The sequence below is a fragment of the Heliconius melpomene genome, chromosome 10 (assembly GCF_056956725.1).
Source record: "Heliconius melpomene rosina isolate 202511_hmr_F chromosome 10, ASM5695672v1, whole genome shotgun sequence".
In the NCBI taxonomy this organism is placed as follows: domain Eukaryota; kingdom Metazoa; phylum Arthropoda; class Insecta; order Lepidoptera; family Nymphalidae; genus Heliconius; species Heliconius melpomene.
Window position 1 is genome coordinate 7,358,313 of NC_140398.1, and position 6,797 is coordinate 7,365,109.

Consider the following 6,797-nt stretch of genomic DNA (forward strand, 5'->3'; position numbering starts at 1 on the left):
TTTAAAATTGTAAAATTCAATTTAAACTTCAAGATATATGTTTGCGGGTACTTCATATATTTTACTTAAGATATTTTACGCTAGATTGAGAATAATATTCATTTTTACCTCATTGCAGTTTTCTTAGAATCTTTTTGTAGTTTCACGTTTAATTCCGCCAAGCAGGCGGAGCATATTTATTGTCCGGGCTCTCCATTTGTGCTTTCCGCATAATTTTCGAGATGCGTGTTAAGTGGCGAAACTCAACGCCGTGTTTTGTTGTTGATGGTACGAGAGCGAGAAAATAAAAAAAATCTTTACACTATGTGGGCAACTAACAAGCACTGTTGTTTACAGTAAGGCCTCACATATTTATAAATTGCAATTCTAAATTATAGCAATACTGATTTCTAGCCCGTCTCGTTTTAAAGGAATTCCGGCGAAGAAAATATTTTGGGTCACGTGGCACTGTCGTGACCAATTCTGTTTAGTTTTGAGGATTATTGTCATAATACCAACAAATATAATAATAATAATATAGCTGTTGGATCAAGAACCGGATACAGAAGGCAGTATTACTTGAGACGGCACGTATTGTGCGGCGGTTCCTCTCTCTGGAGCCCTAGCCACCGATGGCTTGGATCTTCGTCCCGCCCTCGGGAGAGTGGTTTTTTTATATTTTTAAATGTATTTTTTTTAATAATAATTTATATTTACAAATGTAAAATTGTTTCGCTAATTTAATAAAAGTATATTCTGATAATATAACAATAACAATATAACAATAATATTCTTTATAGTACACCCCAAATATAATACAAGAAAAAGAAACAAGTTAAGAAAGAAATGTACAAGAGGCGGCCTTATCGCTAAAACAGCGATCTCTACCAGGCAACCTTAAGGCATAGGACGTAAAGCGTAGGAAAAAGGGTTGGGGGTGTTAATAATAAATTTAATAAAATATATAAAATAATAAATATATATATATATATATATATTTATATATATACATACATATATGGCCACATAGTATATATATATAGCTTGTAGTATAAATAAAATCTATATAGATAAAAGATAAAGACGCTCGGAAACTATGAAAATATTGTTTTAATAATCGTTTAAAAATAGGTAATGATTTTGTCCGTCTGAATTTTGCAGAAAGTGTGGAAAGAAGAATCTTAACACTACCTCTGCCTATTCTGCTATGCGGTAAAAAAAATGTATGTTATAATATTTTTAATTCCTATTTCTTACATATCCAATTCACTTTTAATAATTGTCACCCTAGTACCAACTTGAGAAAGTTTTCTCACGAAGCTCTAGTGTCCGTGAGGGTATTACCATGCAGGTGCACCCACTACACTAAATTATTTTACACTTTCTGTATGTTGAAAATTTGTGGGAGCGTAATAAAATATCCCGTCAAAAACATAAATGTAAAATGAAAGCCAAGTTCAGTAATAAAACGTATGCTTTCAGCGATAAAAGAAGTGAGATGTAAATGTATGCCAAGTTCAATGGTCAGTCCTGAAATTTATTTTTAGCAATATAAAATATTTTATAACAACTGAAAATGCCCATTCTTCTTACAACTTGGAGACTTTATTTATGTGTAATATCTGACTTGGCTAGTTTTCATAAGAATTTACAATAGACTCTGAGTAGAATAGAATTTGAATACATTCATTTATATCGATGTAAATTAATTTGAAGACTAGCCAAGTCAGATATTACACATAAATAAAGTCTTCAAGTTGTAAGAAGAATGGGCATTTTCAGTTGTTATAAAATATTTTATATTGTTAAAAATAAATTTCAGGACTGACCATTGAACTTGGCATACATTTACATCTCACTTCTTTTATCGCTGAAAGCATACGTTTTATTACTGAACTTGGCTTTCATTTTACATTTATGTTTTTGACGGGATATCATTACTTTTTGTACAGAAATCATAAGTAGAAAGGTTCATAATGTAATCAAATTCAAAATATTCTTTAGTCAATTTGGCCATTATTAGTACTTTTCCTATAGGAAGCTACTGCGGCAAGAAACTCAATAGTTGCTCTTTTTAAAACATAGTTTAGAGTAAGCGCTTCATAGGACATTTCTCTTCGCCTAATAAACCAAGTAGGACACCATTGTGATAATACACTTCTATCTTAATATTGTACAAATCTACTGCAGCCTTTATTTCGGAAGTAGCTCCGTACGTAGTTAAGCAAAGCATGTCTTCTTTAGAAGAGTAAAGATTCCCGTTTGGAGCGCTAGTGTAGATACTTAAATCATTCCAGTTACGCCATACGTACTCTACTATAGTCTCGCGCAATTTATTACTTTGTTGTATATCAATACGCTCAAACAAAGAATATGCAATAGTATGGAAGAGACAGCTCCCATCGGGAGGCATTGGAACAATTCGGTGTAAGTTCTTGTTTCAACCACAAGCAAATCTATTGAACGACTCATTGTTCAACATGTCTTGGAAAAAATATGAACAATAAGTTTATTAAGTGCTGACGGTACAAATCTGAATTGATATGATCCCAAGGTCGACTTCATTCTCTGCTGTTTCCACAAGTGTTCCTAAAACCAGTAAAATCATGAAACCCAGGCCAAAAATACCATTAAAATATGAGCGCCTTCGTACAATACAATTAGGTATTTACTTTTTTTATTATAGTCAATAATATTATGTTTTATTACTCTTAAGATGATATTTAATTATATATGAAAATAGATTATATTTATCTATGAATCTCGACTATAGTTATTATTTTGTTGATTAAATGACAGTTGTCAGATTAGAAAGTAATTAATGTATGCTGCGTTTAGAAATCTGATATATTTATTATTATTATTTTCTAATTTTATAATTTTATCCTCATCCCTCCTCCTTTTATCTTATCCTCTTTCCCTTCATCTATGCAAGGCAAAAGTTAGTTTGTTTTTACGGGAGCAGGATTACAGAGAGACGGAGAGTTTTATAAAAATAAGTACATAGAATAAAATCCATACCTATATTATAAATTCGAAAGTAACTCTGTCTGTCTGTCTGTCTGTCTGTCTGTCTGTCTGTCTGTCTGTCTGTCTGTCTGTCTGTCTTTTCCGCAATCAGGGCCAAACCGCTAATTTAATTGTGATAAAATACTCATATAGAGATACTTGAGGGTCCCGGGATGAACATAGGATACTTTTTTTTCTCATATTTGTAATATTTTCGTTATATACCAATATATTAAAATAATTAATTTGACAAGGGATTTATTCCGCCATGTTAATAACAATCGTCGCTACGCGTTGCTAAGCAACGGCTTGCAAAGTTTGCTGTTTTAAGAAAACGTCACCCATAGTGAGTTTGCTTAATGCATACATGGTGCGCGCCGATATAGATTTATACAAATCTCTTTATACAAATCATTAACAAAAATTAGATGATTTCTATAATTTGATATTCATCGTTATGAAAATAAATATAATAGTCACTTTTAGCATTTCATCTAGATGGAAATTATAGTTTACTGTATAACATTCTAATAAATAATTAAGATGTGACTGATTCCAAATGACCTAGCATTCGGGCGGCATAGTATGATGAGTATGACCAACGCGAACGGGCAGATGACTTTGATGATTTTGTAAATTTTTATAGATTTTCGAATTACTATTATTTTTTATGTAATTATTTGCTGCTTATAATTAATTTATCTCAGTTCGGTTATCTATACCGATGTTATACACTTAAAATATCGTAATTTTAATCATTTGAGATTTTATTTAATATTGTTCGCAAAAATTAATAATTATTTAATATAGAAAAATGTTTAGTACGCGCGCACAGCAAACTTTAGGTTTTTTTTTCTAATATTAAGAATTTCCTTTAGTTACTTTTACTTCTTTGGTTTGTTCATTTCGGTTACTCAGATATTTTTTCTAATAATAAATCCCCACTTATTATTATTTTTTAACTTATTTTAATGATTTAGGCTTATATTTTCGCGGGCGTAGCCGCGTCCGGGCCCACTAGTATAGAATATGTTTTCATTTGATGAGGTTTTTGCTACAAATGTGCATTCATAAATTTTCTTACTTTTATTATTATTATTTTTTCTTTTGTATTGTGTTTTTCATACAATAATTATCCAACCAGACACTAGATATTTGATGGATCTACCGATTCCAAAATCATTTAAAAATTTGTAAGAGCACTGGTACCCATAACACAAGTTAAATCTTACAATGGGTACCAGAGTTCATATAACCAGAGTGAAATTATCAGAATGTTGTAATACTTAGGATTGATTTATTTGTATCTGGTTACTGTATTTTTGTCAATAAATTTTCATTTTCATTTATTGGAATAACTCAATACGCAATGCCTCCAGAATTCAATGGAAAGTGGAGTTACTGAGTGTCTTAACACTAAGTTCCCTCTGTCTACCCCGCTATGTGTGGGATACACCGTAAAGCGGATTTATTTATTTTTTATTATTTTATTTAAGTAATCTTTAATTTTCTCTTTTTTTTCTTATTTTTTTTTATTAACAATTACTTAAATTTTTACTGTTAATAATTACTTTATAATTACTTCTGTTAAGATAGCTGGTAGGCTGACAAGATATCAAAATAAAAATCAAATCAGCTTCACGCTGTATTCCGCACTAAGAAGAGTAGACAGAGAGAACCTAGTGTTAAAACACTCAGTAACTCCACTTTCCATCGGATTCTGTAGGCATTGCGTGTTGAGTGGCGGAAGTCTACACCGCGCCTTGCCTCGACACCAGAACGAAGAAATGGAAATATAAGTTTAAATAAATATTTCATTTCCTCGAGTGGGAATCGAACTCACAACTAGTCAGGTTTTACAGTCACACTTTGTGCCCCTGTGCCACGACTGACCTTACAGATAGTATATTATTATTAAATTTTATATACAGGGTGTCCCAGGAGCCAACGATAAAACGAAACCAGGTGATAGACCAAGTCGTGACAGTTATGAGAAAAATATAAAAAAAATTCTTTGTCATGTATTTTTCATATTATATTGATTTTAAAAAATATCGCAAAAACCGACACCCTGTGATGGTTTTTCACGTACCTGGACTACAAATATTACTCTTTCTTCATTTTTTTTTCTGTAATGTAATCATGAGTAACCCTTCTGTGAATTACAGTTTAAGATTTAAACATACCTGCATCAGTTTTCAATAAAATGTGGTGTTTTTGCCAAACATTAAATTCAAAATATTTACTACACCCAACTTTAACCGACTGTACTATAAAAAAAATGTACTACACTGTTTTTGCAAGTAACTTTAAAAGTTGGCGCATTTAATCTGGATTCCGAAATGGTACGACACTTGCTGGATTACTTCTTTGTTGAAGAGAGAAAAATCGAAATACACGATAATCGGGATGACGTTCAGCTTTTTGGTATCTTTTCCGATACATTCTAGCTGCAGCATTTGCATTACATAACCATTCTCCATGAATGAAATGCATATTGGCAACGTGCCAAAGACCGAGTATATGGCCTGCGAGAGCCCGGACTCGAGCACTGTTCTTATAAGTCCTGGGCCAGCCCCTAAGTCGGATAAGCGTTGCCTGGGCTAAGTGTTTAGTTTAGGGAGGTGACTGGTGTGGTCTGTGATCGCAGGATACCGTCCAAACTCTTATCCGTCTTATAGAGATCGTGATCGATGCCTTCAGACTCGTGCATGACGGATCCAAGGTACCTGAACTTTTCCAACTTAGGGGATGGGGACCCAGGACTTATAAGGACAGTGCTCGAGTCCGGGGTCTCGCAGGCGATATACTCGGTCTTTGACACATTGCCAATATGCATTTCATTCATGGAGAATGGTTATGTAACGCAAATGATGCAGCTAGAATGTATCGGAAAATATACCAAAAAGCTGAACGTCATCCCGATTATCGTGTATTTCGATTATTCTCTCTTCAACAAAGAAGTAATCCAGCAAGTGTCGTACCATTTCGGAATCCAGATTAAATGCGCCAACTTTTAAAGTTACTTGCAAAAACAGTGTAGTACATTTTTTTTATAGTACAGTCGGTTAAAGTTGGGTGTAGTAAATATTTTGAATTTAATGTTTGGCAAAAACACCACATTTTATTGAAAACTGATGCAGGTATGTTTAAATCTTAAACTGTAATTCACAGAAGGGTTACTCATGATTACATTACAGAAAAAAAAATGAAGAAAGAGTAATATTTGTAGTCCAGGGACGTGAAAAACCATCACAGGGTGTCGGTTTTTGCGATATTTTTTAAAATCAATATAATATGAAAAATACATGACAAAGAATTTTTTTTATATTTTTCTCATAACTGTCACGACTTGGTCTATCACCTGGTTTCGTTTTATCGTTGGCTCCTGGGACACCCTGTATATTTCTATCAATATAATTATTTTTTAAAAGCTTTTATTTATATAATTTTTTTTGTGTATTTTTTTTCTATTTTAGGATTATGTACCTTGAAAGCAATAAAATAGAACCCTTATAGGATCTTATATAGGACTTAGTACTTAAATATTGTAATAATAATTTAATATCAAATACGTTAATCGACTATGCAAATACTCTTAGTATAATAAGTACTAAAATGTTTAAATTATCTATATTTATAAAAGGACTTGTCCTCACTTACTGAGGTAAGACGCACGCACAGCCGTAACCGCTGATGGTAGAAACGTTAAATTTGGACAAATGTTTACTTTCGTAATCTGGACATCCACTAAGAAGGGATTTTGAAAAATTTTAACCCTAAAGGGGTGAAATAGGGGTTGAAAATTT